The following is a 20780-nucleotide window of genomic DNA, read 5'->3' on the forward strand; positions in this document are numbered from 1 at the left end:
TTGCTCATGCCTCCGGTGCTTTGTGCAGGCTGTGTGTTCTGTCTGCCTGGGAAGCCCTTACCCCTCATTCATGATATGAACTCCTATTCATACTTCAAAACCTAGTTCATACATCTCTTCTGTTGTGTGATGGACCTGACTTCCCTAAACAGACCTGAGCACTTCTGCCTTTGTTCAGGTTTAACGAAACTCCAGAAGCCAGACTAAAGAGAGGACTTGTGGCTAATACAAGGCAAGTAACTAGAGGAAGCCAGTCGGCCCTACAGAAACCCAGACTCGGGCCTCTGGCATGTGTTAGTTGAAAACAGGGGACTTCTTTGAAATATTGTGTACAGAGCATTTGACCCCTCCACCTCCCACCCGACGGCCACATGCAGCGTTCCAGGACTCAGGTGTGCACCACTGGCAAAACACATGAAATCAATTAAATTGAATCAACAGAGAAGAACTAGGGCCACTAACATAGACACAGTCTGGCATTTAGAGACCTCCAAAATACGAGTTGATGCTGTCCTGAGCACCCAAAAAGCAACACCTATGGACACAAAACTCCCAGCCGACTGTCTCTTTCTTAAACCCACATGAAAATCCAAGGGTCACCTGGCATCTGAAGAAGGACTGAAGCATGAAAGAACATCCAGGAGAAGGAACGATACTAAAGCAACCTGAGAAAAAAACAAGGCTACATAAAGAATTTTTTTAAAAACTCTAATTATTATCCTCTGAGAGACTGGGGGGAGACACACTGTGTCACCGAGTCCATTCACTGAGAGACCCAAAAATCACAGAGGAAGAGTTCTTAGAGATACCCCAGTCCATCCTCTGGTTTAGAGCTGACGGACAGTCTTAGTCCACTCAGGCTGCTGTAACAAAAATACCGCAGACTGCATGGCTCAAACAGCAAACATTTATTTCTCCAGTTCTGGAGGCTGGGAAGTCCAAGACCAAGGTGCCAGCAGATCTGGTATCTGGTGAGAGCCCATTTCTTGGTTCACAGATGGACCATCTTCTCCCTGTGGCAGAAGGGACAAGAGAGCTCTCTGGGGTCTCTTTTAAAAGGGCACTAATCCAGACTTCCCTGGTGGTGCAGTGGTTAAGAATCCACCTGCCAATGCAGGGGACACAGGTTCGATCCCTGGTCTGGGAAGATCCCATATGCCACGGAGCAACTAAGCCCGTGCGTCACAACTATTGAGCCCACATGCCACAACTACTGAGCCCGTGTGCCGCAACTATTGAGCCTGCGTGCCACAACTACTGAAGGCTGTGTGCTCTAGGGCCCACGTGCCGCAACTACTGAGTCCGCATGCTACAACTACTGAAGCCCACGCACCTAGAGCCCATGCTCTGCAACAAGAGAAGCCACCGCAATGAGAAGCCCGCGCACCGCAACAAAGAGTAGTGCCCGCTCGCCACAACTGGAGAAAGCCTGCGCAGCAAGGAAGACCCAATGCAGCCAAAAATAAAAACAAATAAATAAAAGGGCACTAATCTCATTCCTGAGGGCTCCACCCTCATGACCTAATCACCTCCCAAAGGCCCCACCTCCCAATACCATCACATTGGAGGATAGGTTTCAACATATGAATTTGGGAGGGACACATACATTTAGTCTCTAGTAGGGACCCTAACTAGAGAGCTGAGTGGAAAAGCTACAGGTATGGAAGCCACACACATTTTGATATGTAAGAGTTTGCATATTCTGCTATGTTGTCCTACATACAGTCAGTTCTGCTATGACACTTGTTTTTAAACCACAAATCTGTACCAACGGATTAATATTTTGTGAATTTTGTGTGCCCTTAGGTGTGATTTCCTCTGCAAGAAACACTAAGGTGAATGCAGAAAAAAGGTGCCCGGCTGAAGTGAGCTGCTTAGGAATACACAAAACCACACACCTCAAACACCTACCAGCCACCTCCAAGCTCTGCGTGTATTACGAGCCACGCCCATCCACAGCTGGTGTTAGAACTTTCTATATGATTCCACATCTCCCTCCTTCCTCTACTTCACAGTAACTCACAGCTGCAACCCTTCCAATGCCCATTTCCACACAAAACTCTATTTATCTTGCACTTCTAGGTAAAGTTCCATATTTATTGCACCATTTGTGTATTTCTTAACCATTTCTCATATGTAAAACTGTGCTTCCCTTTTCTATTAGGCGTTTACCTCTTTTTCTTTCAATATGTCATTGATGAAATTTTTTTGAGTCCTGTGCCTGTAATCCCATCTTTCCCACGAATCCTGTGGTTTTTATTGTGCGATTTTTCATGATTCAGTGATTTTTAGAAACATATGTCTCATTATATCAGAACTGACCATATGACTGTATTTCTGCATCCCAACTACATTTGCAGGAGTTCCTCTGATACTTGGGGTGGGGCGGGGTTGGGGGGAAAACAAAGAGCATGGCATGCCGATTCTGGTTTGGAAAATTTGGTCACCACCACTGAATTGCACACCAGTCACGCCAAGCTCATTCTTTCTGGCAACCCCAGAACTTTCATCAGCTGCTTGGCCTTTTCCCTGCACTGACCAAACTGGAGTCTCTCCCTGGGGTAGAGCCAGTTGCTGGGTTTTGTCAGTATAAAAGAAATGTGTATATCATACGGGTTTTTTCTCTCCATCAAATACAAAATAAAATTCAAGCATAATTAATGAAATCTCCATTCCTGGCTTTTGATTATGGGGAAGCAGCTATGCAGCTGGTGCCTGGGTTCCCATCCCGGCCCCTCACCGGCCTGTTGCTGTGTGACCTCAGGCAGCTCCTGAACTCTCTGAGTTCGCTTCCTCCCCCATAAATGGAGATTAACGAGGCTTACTTCAAAGGGGTTTTGTGAGTTTCAAATAAGATAATGTAGTGAAGTATTTAGCACAGTGGCTGACACTTCATTGTTTTTCCTCCTTTTTTTTTTTTTTTGTCACGGTCAAGCTGATCTTTTTGCTGATCACAAACTTATTCCCTCATCCATGTCTTATGTTATTTGCCTACATTGAAATCCTCTCGCCTCCCTCACTGCTACTCAAATTTGGAGCTTAAAAATTGCAAAAAATGAATAACTGGGTGGTACACAATCTCAAGTTTTGGGCTCATACTGGCCATGTTCTCGCCTCTGCTTTTCCCCTCCATGAGCTTGGAGTAATCATGCATTCACTCACTCAACATTTGCCAGATGCCTACCTTACATACACACTGGGTATTTGAGTGACTTAATTTTCCAGAGCCTATTTTCTCAGCAAAATGAGGATAATAATACCTATATCATAAGATTGTTGGAAGGCTTAAATGACACAAGGACCATAAAGCACGTTTTACACTGTCTAGCACACAATCGGTGCTCAAAAATGGTAGCTTTTATTGGCATCACCATGATGAAAATGACTAAGCCACAGCCCTGCTCTGAGGGAGCTTAAACCCTGATAACGTGAAGACCCCTCCCTGCTGTACTGGTGCAGCCGAGCAGATCCTACGCTGGGAAGATCCGCAAACTTCTCTCCTCCTACAGACCCAAACAAGCTGGAGCAAATGTTCCACTGGCGACGAAACAATGAGTCTGATTATGAGCGCATGTGACTGAAAAGGCAGCAAGCTAGCTTAGGTATGATTCATCATCGTCTGCCGCAGTAATTAGAAGTATTTTGGTTGGTTCTAGGTCAGAATGACCCAGTTACTGCACTTTTTTTTTTTTTTCACTGCTAAAGTTTGTGGTGAACCTTAAAACAAAAACTAAAGACTTAGGAAAAGATAGCTCCTTTGTGGCTTTTGCTCGGAGTCAGGACATTATCAGCTCTGCCTTTCAGAAGCAAGCCCCCATCGGGGAAGCCATTAACGCTCCATCTTTAATTTTACTAGACACAAGAATAATTTTCATGGATGCTGGAGCTCCTGGAAACCTATCCTGCCCATCTGTTTCCCAAGCTCCTAGCACAAAATAACAACCATGAGAGTATTTAGTGATGAGGTGCTCCTATAGGCAGTAAGAAAAAAGAGAATTAATGACCCTAAATATCTGATGGTTGCTAAACTCTCCAGGAGTTAATGAACCTTTCCCACTTTATTCTGGCTAATGTTGACTCATTAGCAAGAGAGTTCCTTACATACTTAATATGAGACATTTAAATGACAAAAAGCATGAAAAAATGATAGAAAGCAGAGAAAGTATATTACATCCTTAGTACCTACTACAGTTGCGGGTTTTAAACTGCATAGAAAAAAGACTGGAAGGAAATACACTGAAATGTTAACAGTGGATGTTTTCCCTGGTGGGGGTAAGGGAACTCTTCCATCTTCAAAGGTCTAATACAGATTTGGCAATTTCATTATTTTTTAGAGTTTCTTCCCTTTATTTTCAAATGAAAAAGATCCTCTGAATCTTGGCAAATGGGAATTTTCAAAGTCATTGTGCAAAACAAACATATAAAGTAGGAGAAAATAAAAATATTTAGAGTCTTCTGATTATTTTTGAAGGTAATAACTATACTGCAAGACAATTCTGTACTTCTAGTGACCAAAGTCACATTTTAGTAATGTTAAGAATTGTCCAAGCCAGTTGAAAAAAATTGCCAAGGGCTAATTCTTCATCCAACCAAATTACCGAATCTAATTACTTCCAATCTAAAAGAAGCTATCTGGTCATTCTTTTAGAATAAATATCTATAGCTAGCAAAGAAAAAAGTGAAATTTGACAAACGTATATAATTTCATATGAGTATTGGTGTTAAGGATTTCTCCCCAAAATACAGACTTAGTAGCACTTAATGCTTGCAGACAGAGCATTGCTTGGCAAAGAACTATATAAAATATTCTATGATCACAGGTTTTACAGTTGGAGGGTACTTAAAACTATCACCCAGTCCAACCTTCTGCCTTATAATAAGAAACTTATATCATTTTAAAAGCAAGGAATAGAACATTTAATCCAAACAAATAATTCTGCTACTTTCAACTAGGGTGCTTGCATTTTATAAATTCTTGCCTTTTATGGATGGATTTGAAAGAGATTTCTGCCACTCATTAACTTTGATGTAAATGTGAATTCGAAGTAGATGTAAAGTGACAGGTCTGCAACCTTGAAAAGTCATCATTCTTCTGTTCTACCAGAGTAGTGACCCCTGGATTTTTGTGATCCATTCCTCACACACAACAGCACGCTCATGAATTCAGGGCCCTTTCCCAGTGTGGAGAGCTGCAACTGGTGTGTCCAACCCCATCTCTGCTGCACTGTTTCCTTGAGCAAGTTCTGGATTGGATAAAGGTTGACTTTATAGCCTGAGAAAGACTGATTCTGAAATCTTGTGGGTTTACTCCACTCCATAGCTGTTTGCGTGTCAATGCAGAAAAGAGATAAGCCTTCAAAACAGTTAAAGGAAAGGGAAACTAAGAGATTTGGGGAATCCTTATCAGCAGAACTATCAAGCTGGCAGACTTTGTTCAACTACTGATGGAATTGGGATTAGGTGACACATCCTGCCTTTTTCTTTCACAACACTCATGACACCAACAATGCACGCTGCGGTATCTGTCTTCCCACAGGACCGTGAACTCCATGAGAGCAAAGACCACGTCTGTTTTGTTGATTACAGACTCTCCAGAGCCCAGCCCATGTCTGGCTGTCTAACTGAATGAATGAGTGCAGTCCTGCTATTTAGAGAGGCTGACCAGCAGAAAAGATAGGTCAGGAGACATGCCGTCCATCCAACCTACCAGGTGCCCAAGTTTACTCTTGGATCAAGTTTCACCACAAGACATTTTCAACCCAATTAACTTGGTCCCTCATGGAGTCATCTGCCCAGAGTTGCACTGTGACATTGTAACTTTGGCTTTTTTTCAACACCATCGTGGAAAACAGCCATATGGAACTGGCTTTGGCATTTGCTATCAAATTAAGTCCACTGTGTCATAATATCATTTATATGAGGTCCCACAGTAGAAATTGATTTAAGAATTTAATGGGGGAGGGGAGATCTTTCCCCTGAAAAAGTGGCATGTCTCTTCTTTTCTCATAATATGCCTACTACCATTTACCACTTCCCCATTTTACACTGATCACCAGATAAACAGTGATAAATGCATACAAAAAAAATAAGCAATGGCTAATTTTAGGGAAAACAAAAGCTATGCAGGAAAAAGATAAAACTAATAGTAGTACATACCTGGCTCAGCCGTCAAACTGTTTACATGGCCATATTCATGCATACATTGAATTGAGCTATCAAACACTATAAATAACTATATTGGAATAGAGGGCAAGATGTGTGTATCTGTATGGGAAGAATGGGGCATATATGCAAGAGGGCAAAGTCCTTATCTTCCACACTGGGAAGTTAATAAATATTATTTAAAATTCAAGAATCAAGAAGTAGCAAAGAGGCTTCCCTGGTGGCGCAGTGGTTGAGAATCTGCCTGCCAATGCAGGGGACACGGGTTCGAGCCCTGGTCTGGGAAGATCCCACATGCCGCGGAGCAACTAGGCCCGTGAGCCACAATTTACTGAGCCTGCGCGTCTGGAGCCTGTGCTCCGCAACAAGAGAGGCCACGACAGTGAGAGGCCCGCGCACCGCGATGAAGAGTGGCCCCCACTTGCCGCAATTAGAGAAAGCCCTCGCGCAGAGACGAAGACCCAACAGAGCCATAAATAAATAAATAAATAAACCCAAAAGAAGTTAAAAAAAAAAAAAAAGTAAATGCTATTTAAAAAAAAAAAAAGAAGTAGCAAAGTATGTTCTTTAGAAATGGCAAAAGAGTTACTAAAAGAATCATTTAAAAGGATTGAAAGTTATTGCCTCCCAAGAATAAGATAAGGAGGAAGGAGCGGGCAGTTGCGGAGAATAAGACTGCCATTAGTATTCGACGTACAATATCTTATTTAATCTCCACTAAAATTCTTACCTTACTAATGAGAAAACTAAGGCTTGTAGACATTAACCAAGATCGCATAGCTAGTAAGTGAAGCTCAGATTTTAATGCAGGTTTCCTGATATCCAAAACTCATGATCTCTCCACTACATTATGTTCTCTCTCTTATTCTCCTATTAAAGGAACTTGTGACATAAAGGAAGAAAGCTTAGAGTCATGTGGTGTCATAAAATGCCATATGATGCAAAGAAAGAAAAAAAGGTGGCAAAGATGAGGAAGAGTGAAGGACAATGCTTAAAACCATTCATAAAACTAGTTACGGGCTTCCCTGGTGGCACAGTGGTTAAGAATCCTCCTGCCAATGCAGGCGACATGGGTTCGAGCCCTGGTCCGGAAAGATCCCACATGCTGCGGAGCAACCAAGCCCGTGCACCACAACTACTGAGCCCATGTGCCACAACTACTGAGCCTGCGCTCTAGAGCCCGTGGGCCACAACCACTGAGCCCGCGTGCCTAGAGCCCGTGCTCCTCAACAAGAGAAGCCACTGCCATGAGAAGCCCACACACTGCAACGAAGAGTAGCCCCCACTCTCTGCAACTACAGAAAGCCCGTGTGCAGCAATGAAGACCCAACACAGCCAACAATAAATAAATTAAATAAATAAATTTAAAAAAAAACAACTAGTTACATTAGTAATTAATCCACATGAACTCAAGCCCTCAATGGATCTTTTTTTCACTAGAGCAAACTAAGTTGGCATTGATAAAAGTGAGTCTTTGATAAAACCCTGGCAAGTGTCCGACCCCTCTATGTGACTTGGTGCCAGGCCTCCATCTCATGCCACATCCTATGGGGCTGGCCTGTGCCCGGCTGGGCAGTCCTGGCCTGAGGAGAGGTGGTTGTACCCCAGCAGGTGCTTCCTCTCAGCACTAGAGACAGGATTTCTGTCTGAACACAGCCTCCTGTGTCTTTGCCAAATGGCTAATGAAAGAAGCCCGAGTAGACCTACAGGGTATGTCATTCCAGAAGGAAATAGTCACAAGAAAGAGAATGTGACCAAGACAACTTTAAAAAAGGTCACACGAAACACATTTACATGGACAGAGTCATGTCAGTGTGACCTCAGGGAAGCACCTCACATACCCATCATGATATTTCATTGCCTGTTACAGAAACCCAACCACAGTGGCTCAACCCAAGAGGAGCTCACTCTTCCCATGTAACTAGAAGCCTGCAGGGAGCTAGTCCAGAGCTGGGGTGGCCTTCTGACAATGACATTCAATACCAGAGCTCCTTCTGCCTTGGAAGGCAGCCACTGAAGTTCACAATCCAGACTGGAGGAAAGGAGATAAAGCAAAAGATAAAAGGAGCAGGGCTTCTTCACCAGGAAAACAACTGTTTTCCAAGGAGTCCCACCCAATAGATTTCTGCTGATAAAACACTGGCTGGAACTTGGCCTTAGGGCCACCTACACTGCAATGGAGCCTGAGAAATTGGGTTTTTAGCCAGGCGCTTTGCTATCCTGAACAAAATCAGGGTTTCCATTAGTCAGGAATAAGGAAAGGGATGGACAGAACCGTCTGCCACGGGCTGCAATGAGTCCAGCGTCTGTTCAGCCAGTGACAAGAAGATGTGTGATGTGTTTTGGAAAGCACAGCATGAAAAGTAGTGATAAGACCAAAACAGAGCAAGGCCAAATCTGTCCCAGACAATGAGGTCATGCTGACCTTCCGGGGAGAAGAAGATGTTCAGACAGGACATGGTACTGCAAGGCAAATGCAAAAACATCAAAGTGCTATTTTACAAGCCTGCAGAGGTGGCTATTTTAAGTATTGATTCTCCACCTGATAAGGCGGGCACACGAACTGCCCCCAGAGGATCCTTCTGCTGGGCATCTGACACATCACTTCACTTCATCCTCATGCAGTCCTATGAGACCAACAGGAGAGGAAACAGGAGGGCCAGAGAGACGGATGTCTTGCCCAAGGAAACACACACCAGTAAGAGGCAGAGGTGGGATCTGAAAGCAGATCGATCATGCTCCCGAGCCTGTGGTCTCTCCACCTTTCCTCTGGTCCAGTATAACCTTTGGATACTGGACACCAGCCTGCGGAGCTGGGCGAGATTCTGCCACTGTTGTGCTCCACCCAGACGTCTGGGTACCGAGCCAGACAGAGCTTCAGATCACCTGTGAGTCTAAAGTGAGTTGTTTCCGTAGGTTTTAGCCTTGGTGAAATAAAGGACACCGGCCAAAGGGCGGACCGGATAGATGACCCGCATTAATCGACACCCCTGCCACTTCCCAGCTGCAGCGTGGACGAACCTCATCTTGTCCGATGCCCTAACCCTGGGCTTCTGAAACTCTCAACTCAATGTCTGAGCACAAATGAGGAGCCCCAGAAAGAAGAGAGACTTCACCCTACTGAAAAGAAAGGAAATCGCCGCCACTTACCCGGACAATCCAAATTTACCTTTAAATGAGCATGACTTTCTCCTCTCCTGAATTTATTTTTAAGTGTTCATTTTCAACTCTCAATGACTGTAAAGTCATAAACTCCCACCTAACCGGACTCTCCGGTTCCTGATGACCTTGACATGAGACACCTATCTGGAAAGAGGCCCCCGTGCTTCCTGGGCAGGTCATCTACCCCTGTTTGCAGGAGATAAAAGAGCGCCATGGCCAGTGATTAAATATGCATGTACCATTTTGTTAGAGTGACCGGTTCCTTTTTTTCCTTTGCTCTTGAAGAAAAAGCACTAAATCGCTTTCTCTAGTAAAATGCCCACAGGCAAGGAAAAGAAAAACAACCACTCCTAGGAAAACTCTCTGGGTCCTGTGAAGTTCTCAGCAGCTTTTAATTACTCCTCAGTGTTTTGCTACCAGTTGTTAAAGGTAACAGAAACAAGAATTACATTAGCACATTAAAACAAGAGGATCTAGCCCTGCACTAGACGGAGACTAACATATAAAACGAGATGAGTATGTGGGAAGGTCCCTTTGAACAATGACTATAAAGGCAGGAAGCCAACTTATACTGGGTGATAATAAACTACCAAGAATTGTGTTTTTTTTTAAATGGTGCTGTTTTATCATTCTGACTTTATTTATTTATTTATTAAATATTTGTTTATTTATTTATTTGGTTGTGCCGGGTCTTAGTTGCAGCAGGCGGGCTCCTTAGTTGCGGCACATGGGCTCCTTAGTTGCGGCATGCATGTGGGATCTCGTTCCCTGACCAGGGATCGAACCTGGGCCCCCTGCATTGGGAGCTCGGAGTCTTAACCACTGCGCCACCAGCGAAGTCCCCACCAAGCACTTTAATTTAGTCTTCAATAACTGAGTGGGGAAGGCGGCTTTTTTCTATAATCATTGTCGCCCTTTTTCACAGATAGAGAAGCTGAGCCTGGCCACCACAGGAACACACAGGAAATGATAGTAGAACCAAGGGTGTAACTGACTCCATACTCTGGCACACCTGCTCCACCGTCGGTTTAAAAAAAATTCACAAAATGGACATGTCCGGGACTGTTCATTTATAATAGCATATTTTCCAAATGCCTGAAAGTTTCCAATAAATTGCTCTCTTATAGGTATTTTGTAAGAGTTTTCAGGGAGCCATGACCTTTTGGGGACTTCCAAAAGGAGAAGCAAGTGGAAAAGTGTTTGCAAACACAAGAAGGACGTGTTGGAAAAGTCACTCACCCACTGAACGACATCAGTCATGAGCCAGAAAAGAAGAACATCGTACATGCATAGATTTTTGTTAATCTGATGATTTCTTGAAGAACAGACTTTTAAAAATGGACGAGCGAATATGCTATAATTCCTTATAATGTCTTAGTAAAGGGCTCCATGCTGTTCCAAAACACATGTTGCCTTGGTGATGCCTGTGACAGTAGCCTGGGGCCCCCAGGAGGACAGAGGGAGCCCTGCCGGGACAGGTAGAGGGACCACCTGAGGAAAGTGCCACAATGGGGATTATTCTACAGGTGAGGAGCTAAAACTCAGAAATGTACCAGGGACCCCCTAGTGGTGGACTGTCTGAGCCCCACATCAAGCCCAGTTTCCAGGGAAAACTGCCATGAGGACGCGCCAGTGAAAGGGGTGAAAGATGGGTGTGTGCTCACCAGGCTGACAAGAGCAGGAAAAATGGGGCAAAGTGACTGAGGTGTCACAGACCCGGGGTCCTGGGAGAAAAGTGCGAACCCGTGGCCACAGGAGCCCAGGAGGCTGGGAAGCGAACATAGTAGGCACACAGGGCCATGCCCAGAGCCACACGCATCCTCTCTGAGGGCGAGGGGCAGGGTGTGGCCCACCATGTCTGTCCACAACCCACAACACGTGAACAGCTCCACTGACCAGCTCACTCTCCATTCAGGCAAATGATCTCAACTATGCCGGCACCACTCCTAAAAAAATCTGCTCCCAGTAGCATGGGCATTTGATTATATCCTCTTGGTTTGATCAACAGAGACGGTCAGTTCAGAATGTAGAGCCAACACAAAATCCAAGTTGAAGCCAAGCATCTCCTACCAGTGAATGGGTGGGTCATTCAATTACCATGTTTCCAACCCCATTTATGCTGCCCACATGCAATTTGGGGAGGTCCTTAGGTCCAGCTGAGGAGGCAGGGCGAAGACCCATAAATCTGAAGTCATATATGTAATTATGATGCCCAAGTTTATCCCGGGGACAAGCTTCTCTGCAGGATGAAGTAAACCGCAGATCAAGTACAAGGTGGTTGACCGCCTTGGGAGAAAGAGAAGAAGCGCCCCTCCCACCTCCGTGCTTTCGCCACTGATGTCCACGCCCCACCCCAGGAAGGCCCTTCTTCCATGTCACTGCCTATTAAAGTCCTAAGCACCTTTCAAGTCAAGAAGGTAACTGTCATGAGATGAATTGTGTCTTCTAAAATCCATAACCCTCAACACCTCAGAGTGTGACCTTATTAGGAAATAGGGTTATTGCAGATGTAATTCGTTAAGATGAGGTCATCCTGGAGGAGGGGAGCCCCTAGTGTAATCTGACTGGTGTCCTTATAAAAGGGGAAATTTGGACACAGACATGCACACACGGAGAATACCGTGTTAATACTGGAGTTATGCCATCACAAGCCAAGGAATTACCAGAAGCTAGAAGTGGGGCCTGGAACAGATCCTTCCCTAGTGCTCCAGAGGGAACTCAGGTGCCACCCTGAAATTGGACTTCCAGAGATACTGCATTTTTGTGTTTCAAGCCACTCAGTTGTGGTACCCTGTTACGGCAGCCCAGGGAAGCTAGTACAGTGAGACTGTGTTAGTCCACTCAGGCTCCTATAACAAAATACCACAGATCGGGTGGCTTATAAACAATAAATTTACTTCTGTCAGTTCTGGAGGCTGGGAGTCCAAGATCAGGGTGCCAGCAGGGTTGGGCTCTGGTGAGAGCTCTCGTCTAGGTTGAAGACTGCCGTCTTCTCACTGTGTCCTCATACAGCAGAAGGGACAAGGGAGCTCTCTGGGGTCTCCTTTATAAGGGCACTGATCCCCTTCATGAAAGCTCCACCCTCACGCCCAAATTCCCCCCCAAAGTTCCCGCCACAATACCATCACATTGGGGTTAGGTTTCAACATACGAATTTCGGGGAACACAGAAATTCAGTCCATAGCAATGGCTTAAACCTTATCTTCACCAAGAGGACTTTTCAGATTCTACTGACCAAGCTCCCAAAAGAAGGGGGTCTCCTGCCCTGCCTTTGCTGTAGGATTTCCATTTCAAATAAGAGACTCCACCTCCCCTGCAGAGTGGGGAGAAGGAACTTGCACGGAATGACTCAAAAGGAGTAATTGGGCCAAATCTCTCTCTTATTAGTTTGAACCGAGAGATGCAGAGGGAGAACAGAACCGGAAGGAGGAGGCACGTGGTCTGCTGCCGAGACACAGCTCCCTAGACACCCCCAGTGTGAAGCTCTCCCTTACACAGGGCCACCCACTCCAAGGTCTAGCCAGGGGCGGGGTGGGCCGGGAGAATCAGCCAGGCCTTCGGCTCACACCTTAACCAGACAGGCCAACAGCCCCGGCAGAAATGAAGGTGAGACTCTGGTCTCCGTCCGCCTGATTCTCCATCCATTGCAGCTGGAAGCTGGGTAAGGAAAAGAAGGTGGCATCAGCCCCTGAGTCCCGACGGGAAAGCACAGCAGGGCTTGAAGCCCACGAGTGATGAGACTGGACTCGTGTTTTGGATGCACTGGGCATGCATTGGTGGGAATGTGACCCACCATGGAGACCTGACCAGAGAAGAGAAACCGAGGACCTGCCCCAGAGCAGTCACAGGGAGAGAGAGAACAGGTCCCTCCCCAAAAGACATGCACAGAGGATTACAGGGAAACCTACAGCATGCCGTACCCACCAGTGGTGGAGGCAAGGAAGGACGCCCAAGTTCTGGGGATGGAATCAGCGCATTCAGGAGGAGCCGGGACAGGGAGACCATGAGGAGGTCGTCGTGGACGGCACGCATCTGGGGACACCAGAAGGGAGTGGGACACCCAAGTCTGAAAACAGCCAGCACTGGTCGTGCTGTTGTCAGGAAACCCACCAAGTCCTGCAAGATAGGTCACCCCGCTTTTCCACCTAAAACACCCAGGTGACGGATTTGCCAGGATAGTTTGAAAATAATAGACCACTGAGCTGTGACTAGGCTTCTCTGGGGCTGTGTTCCAAAGCGTACCCGATGCATGGTCGTCCGAGGCTAACTAAGCGTCTCCACGTGGCCTCGCAATCACAAAGGCTGGAGAAGGTGAGCAAACGTCCTCTGCCCCGCAGGAGTCTGAAGTGTTTCACAAAACGCTAGTAGGATGGATGAATTAAGAATAATGTCAGAGGATTTCGCCTCTGCTCTCAGATAAATGTGCTGTCACCCCCTGTTCCCAGAGGAGGGGCTGATGAATGATCACTCTGCCCAGAGAACATCTGCTCTGTCCTTTTAGGCAGCATTCCTCTCGGGGAGACACAGGAGGGGACGGCGATATGGCCACCTTGAAGCCGCCAGATCAGTGCCCCCTGCCCTGCCCTCTGCACGGAGCTCCTATGGAGATCCTCACGTCTCAAAGGGCTTCCAGCAGAGCAAGAGCCGAGATGGTGCCAGAGAAAACCTCACAGGGGCTGAGATACAAGGGAAAAGGGATAGAGAGGGAGACGTTGCCTCGTTCATATCTCTGTCATTTAAGATAAAGAAGCAACCTATTATCTTCTTGGAAAGTCCCAGGCTTGGAGATAATATGGTCTTCATTCAGTCATTTTTTTCCCTACTTGCCACATTTTCTTCTCATTATCCTTAGACTCTTGAGCTCTTTGAGAGCATGGTCTGTATCTGACTCAATCTCTTGTTACCTCAGCACTGGCCATAATACCAGGCACATTGTACTCTTCAGAGAACACCTAATGGAGGACTGAGTGAGCGAGTGGATTGGTGTATGGGTCAGTGAATGGAAGGATAAATAAGTGGATGGATGGATGGATGGATGGATGGATGGATGGATGGATGGGCAGTTGAATGGATGGCTGTGTGGGTAGGTAGATGGGTACATGGATGGATGGGTGGATGGGCAGATGGATGGATGTGTGGATAGGTCAGTGAACGGATGGATAAATAAGTGGATGGGTGGATGGATGGATGGATAGATAGACGATGGATGGATGGATGTGTGGGTTGGTGGATGGATGGGTGGATAAATGGTTGAATGAATGGATGGATAATGGAGAGGCAGATGCGTGAACGCGTTAAGAGAGTGGGTGGGTAGATAGGTGGCTGGCTGGCTGGATGGATGGGATGAATGGATCAATGGATGAGTGGGTAGATAGATGGATGGATGAATGGATGGATGGCTGGATGGATTGGTAGATGTATGGATGATGAACAAATGGATGGTTGGATAGATGGTTGAGTGGGTAGAGGGATAGATTCAACAAGCAGCTCTAAAGTACCTACTCTGTGCCAAGCACAGTGCTAGGCACTGGACACATAGAGATGGACGGCACCTGCTCTCAACTTCAAAGGAACTCACAACCCAATAGGGCAAAATGCCATATTACTAAATCAATACATGATAAGTGCTATGACAAAGGGAAGGAGTAATGGTCTCAGCATAGAGATCAGCTGTACAGATTGAGTCCTGAAAGATACACAAGTGTCTCTTGGTCACTGTATTCAGCACCTGATTTCCCAAAACTTCAGTGGCATTCCTTCGGCCCAACTGAAATCTCCAAAGAGTTCATTCCAGTTCTTCCCCTCTAACGAGCTCCCTGCAATCAATCAATACCCCTTCCCTTTTCCTTGACAAGCATTTCTGTGGGCCAACCCCCTCCTGGAAAAAGCAGTTAAACAGCACATACATCTGAAGACACAACACTGACATTTGATAATAGAAATATGGCCGTGGTATGTGAGCAAAGAGGTGGACACCCACTGGACGGGTGTTAAGATTTGGAGTCAGAGTCTCCAGCTGGTGAATTATAAGCTCAACAAAGCCATAGAACTTGGGAAAATAACTTATTTTCTCTAATTCTCAGGTTTCCCCAATTCAAAATAGGTTAACATGGTAACAGCTACACAATAGGATTGATGAAAGGATTACACGAGAACTATAGTAAACAAGCCTAGCCCGGAAGGCAGCACGTACACATTTGGCCCTCAGTGTCCACTGCTTATCATCTGTGTCCCGGGATTTGGAGACACCATTCATTTCCCGTCGTCTTTGGACGTATAGATCCAACTCTACACCATCTGGCCCAGGCTCCCGATCAGAAACATTCTTTCCTCCACCCATCCCCACTGATCCAACTGAACCTTCCAGAGTTATTCTCACTCCTGTTCTGTCAGAGTTAGAAGGAGATCTGTCTTCCCCGCTCTAGTCTACGAGCTCCTAAGGGCAGAGACCAGAACCCATTCGGCTCCTCAGCTCCTGAGCACGGTTCAGTACCTGGCACAGGCTACTATTCAGAAAATACGGGCTGAATGAAACCACAAACGTGCCGTTGCCACCAGTCCTGCTATAGCCCACGTGACGGCAGCGGGACATACCAAGCCAGAATGCCCACCAACACGTCACACTCAGTACCAAGAAGAGCCAGGCCTGGGAAGTTACTTCACAAACACTGGTTTATTTCATAAAAGCTAAGTAAGTGTGAAGTACTACAAAGAAGCCACTGTTCCTATTTTTGTAAAGCAAGACCAAGAACCCTCAATGAATTGGAAATCTTGGGAAATAGGATGTTCCTATTCATTTAGGTTTCTGGTGAATCCGAACAAAACTCCAACCCAGGGCTACAGAAGTTCAGGAAAGGGAGAAAATTCTATCAGCTAAGGGGACCAGGCAAGGCATCCTGAAGGAAGTGGGCCTTGAAGGGTGACTAAGAGGTTCCCTAGGAGCCCAGGTCTGTGCTGGGGACTCAGAGAGCCCAATTTGTGGCAGAGATCTTGAATGTTGCTCCTGGAAAAACTAGTCCCAATGGCCGAGCTACTTAAAACTTCCTTCCCTGAGAAGGCCATCCTTCGATTCTGGGACCGAAATCCCTCAAGGGTGACATAGAGGCCCTTACTCTTCCCACACTGGGACCAAATTAAAGAGACCCAGCACTCTGTCAGGGAGATTAGCTGTGGGTCCCTAATCGACCCCCAGGATGGGTGAAAAAATAGCCTTCCTTGGGAAATTAAACAGAAAAGATATACCTGAAACTAACACAACACTGTAAATCAAATATACTTCAATAAAAAATTTTAATCCTATATATGAAGCTGTAAATTGCAACCATATAACTTAGCAAAACTTTAGGACATAAGAAATCAAATAAAAATGACATAAGTATATTTAAAAAAAAAGATTTGATGAATCTGCAGAGCTTTCTGGAACCATACCCTGCCTACCTACACAGTCTCGTTTATGAAAAACAAACAGGAAAACGATCAGGTCCAATTAAGCCTATTATTTTTAAACTTTTCCATTCCGCTCAAGAACAGGGAAGCCCTGACTTTATCAAAAAGTCCGTTCCCAGGCAGATGGAGTGATGAAAGAACCCACAGCCATCTTCCCACAGCCCCTGGGTTCCTTTACCCAAGCTGCTCCAGCAACTGAAGGAGGGTCATTTTGACCCGATTATCTTTGTGTATAAAACTTAAATCATATTCACTCAAGTAAAGCATAAAACTAGCTAAACTGTGCAAAATGTCTGGGGAGTTGTTCGGAAGAGGCATTTCTTTCATTCTGTTCTCGAGAGGACCCTTCAGATCCAACGTCAGGTCATTAATCACATAGGGAAAGAGGTTCAGGGGTAGATACATTGCTCCTATGACAGCTGATGGGACAAACAACCCGACCCAGGTTATCGACTCTCACCTCACTGCGCCTCCCATCAAAACTAGGGGCTCTTCTACTGGGTTGCCCAAAAAGTTCATTCCGGTTTTTCCTCTACTTTCCCCAGTATTTATTTTGGGAAAGAACAAAGAATCGTTTTTTCCATATGCCTATTTACATATGCCCCCACCATGATCTCCATGGAGAGGAAAAAGAAAGATAAATATCTCCCTCCAGGAACACAAATAAGCATGCCCTGGATAAAGAAGATGCAACGCCTCCCTTCCACCCACCTCACCTCCCCACCCTCCTCCCCCCTCCCCCCTCCCCCCCAGCACACAATGGAATACTGCTCACCACCGCCCCCCAAGAAAAAAGATTATGCTAAGAGAAATAAGTCTGACAAAAAGACAGATCCCATATGATATCACTTCTATGTGGAATCTAAAAAATGACAGCAACGTAGTGAATATATACACAACAGAGGACAAGTTAGTGGGTTGCCAGTGGGCAGCACCTTGCAGAAAAACCTGAAGGAACTTTTTGGCCAACCCAATACAATACTGGGGCCTAGAAGCTCAAGACTAATTTTGTTCTAAAGCCTTAGGAAACCAGCAAATCTCCCCGTGCCCTGGTGTCGCCAAGAAAATCCTGGCAGGAGTCACATCTGTTTAATGCATCACTAAATGCCCAGGGCTGGGCTTCCCTGGTGGCGCAGTGGTTGAGAGTCTGCCTGCCAATGCAGGGGACACGGGTTCGAGCCCTGGTCTGGGAAGATCCCACATGCCGTGGAGCAACTGGGCCCGTGAGCCACAACTACTGAGCCTGCGCGTCTGGAGCCTGTGCTCCGCTAGAAGAGACGCCGCGACAGTGAGAGGCCCGCGCACCGCGATGAAGAGTGGCCCCCACTTGCCGCAACTAGAGAAAGCCCTCGCACAGAAACGAAGACCCAACGCAGCCATAAATAAATAAATAAATTTATTTTAAAAAAAAAATGTCTAAATGCCCAGGGCTTAGCCCATAGTAAGCACTCAATAAATATTTGTTGAGTGAATCAATTTGTATTTATAGGGAGAGTTGCTTCTTTCATTTTTAAAAAAAATTTTCCACTTCAGCCCCATAAAAAATGATAGTTTCTTTCTTCGAGTTCTACTTACCTGAAGGATGGTTCTAAGAAACGAGCTCTTCCACAGGAGCCAGGGGTCGACGGCGCGCCTCGGGCGGGGCGGGGCGGGGCCTAAACGCCTTGTAACGTGGACAGAATGTTATTCAAAATAGTGGTCGCAAAGCAAAGGGCGGTCAGCCCCCCGAGGCGGAAAAAACAGTGGGTAGAAAAAAATATAAAAATACGAAAGTCTGGGGACTTCCCTGGTGGTCCAGTTGCTAAGACTCAGCGCTCCCAAGGCAGGGGGGGGGGGGCCCGGGTTCGATCCCTGGTCGGGGAACTAGATCCCGCATACGTGCCGCAACTAAAAGATCCCGCGTGCCCCAGCTAAGACCCAGCGCAGGCAAAAAAAAAAATACAGAAGTTTCATTCTGATCCATAGAAATGTAGCATCTGTGTCCCTCCCAAAACTTCTAAAAATGAAAATAAAAGAAGTTAAAGACGCTGTTGCTAGAGATGGCAGAGGCAAAGAGCCCTTTTTCAAATGAAGGTACCGAATGCCACTAAACCCTTCAATTGAAAAAGGGGCCACTTTATGTCATATAATGTTCACCTCAATTTAAAAAAAAAAAAAAAGCCTTTACATTTCCGACATTGTTTTCACGTACAACTCCATCGCCTTGTGCCATGGAAATTCCACCAGCCGCGGGCTAGAAATTCCCTGGTGACGGAGAGCGAGTGAGACTGAAGCAAGATTTTTCTTCTAGGAACACAGGTGCCAAAGTGACGGGCAGGGAGAAAAGTCTCACTGACGGTAACAGAGGCCACGTCTATGGAGGTCCTCACTGCAGACCAGTGCTGGGCCACTACCTGAGGTGTATTATCTCATTTAATCCCCACAACAATCCTAAGAGAAGGGACTATGGTTATTACCCCAGCTTGGAGCTGAGAATACTTATCTAAGAGACTTGGGGCATCTACGAGGAGCGTCTGCGTTAGGACAGGTGTGGGCTCACTGTTTAATTAGGAATGGGTCCTGTTCCCAAGAAGCTCAGGAAGCAGAGGAGACAATGGACGCGGGGGAGGAAGCCCCACGGGGGAGAGTATTAGGCGTACAGGTGAGACTAGGAGCTGCTCGCCTGTGTGAACCCCCAGCCGCCCCTCCCGCACCCAAGTGGCCTTCAGATTTTGTCTGATCCCTCCTCAGAAAGGCATCCAGCTTCTCCTGAGACCTAGCTCCTCTTGCCATTTCCACTCCACACTCAATGTGCCCCTCTTTGAGCTGGCCTCGCCCTGAATTCACCCTCCTGTCTTTCCCTGCCTTTCCCCTGCACCTGGAACGCCATCCCCCGACCTGTTCTCATGCCCTCCTTGATTTTCAGGGTTCCATCTTTACTGGCTACGTCATCTTGGGGAAAACTTCACTTCCGTGAGCCTCAGCTCAGATGGGGATGATGGTGTAACATTAAGAAAGCTCTGCCCCCTGGAAAAATGTTTGATGGGAAGCGGAGAGGGTGATCTTCTGCTGCCCCTTCATTGAAATCTCGCTCCCAAGGCCATCCACCAGGGAGAAGCTCTGCTCTCAGAGAGACTGCTGTGGGGAGGTGAGCCCCATACCTGGGCCATTGGCCAGAGGAGGGCAATTTGAGCACCAAAAAGAATAATTACTTCTCAGAACTGAGCCCACTGACTATGCTAAAAAGCCATACCTTCATAACAATACTAAAAAAATACTCATTGGTTGGCTTTGGAGGATGCGAGGGAACCAACTCATTATCCAGAAAACCGGTAGTTGAAGAGCCAAGCGCTTCTGCTGCCTTTCCTGTGTGATCTGTGTTCCAGGGTAGCCAAGTAGCTGATAATGAAGAGTCCTTTATAAAAGAATTCCAGCAAATAAGTGAAGAAGGAATTCCAAATTAGCGTATCATCATTTTGCAATCCCTCATGAATTGGCAGTGACTGTCACTTGTGGCTAAATCCAGTGCTGAAAGGCTGATGGGGAATTTATAAATGGGTAGATCAGGCTGACAATCCCTGAACCCACTGGCCAATCCTAACGTCAGAAAGGGGGACACTCAAGACGCGATGTGCCTCCCAGTGAGATGCAGTGTAAGGTACACACCATCACTCGGACACCTCTGGCCAAACACTGAACCTGAATCTGATCAAGCGTCTATATCAAACCACCAATTTACTGATTATACAGGGACAAAGTTACATACTAAACAACAGCCCAGTGATGCAATCAGCAAAATCCAGAAAGAAGGGAAATGCAAAAGGTCAGTGACCTGCTGGTTTCAACAAATAAATGGCAAGGAAAAAGGAAAAACTGTTATCAATCAAAAGAGTCCTAAGAGACTTATCAATAAAATGCAACACATGGACCTCATTTGGATCCTGATTCCAAAAAACAAATCAACTGCAAAAGCATGTCAATGAAACATCAGGCGAAATTGAATACTAACTGGATATTTGGGATAATAAGGA

Source organism: Balaenoptera musculus, chromosome 13, assembly GCF_009873245.2.
Source record: "Balaenoptera musculus isolate JJ_BM4_2016_0621 chromosome 13, mBalMus1.pri.v3, whole genome shotgun sequence".
NCBI classification, from domain to species: Eukaryota; Metazoa; Chordata; class Mammalia; order Artiodactyla; family Balaenopteridae; genus Balaenoptera; species Balaenoptera musculus.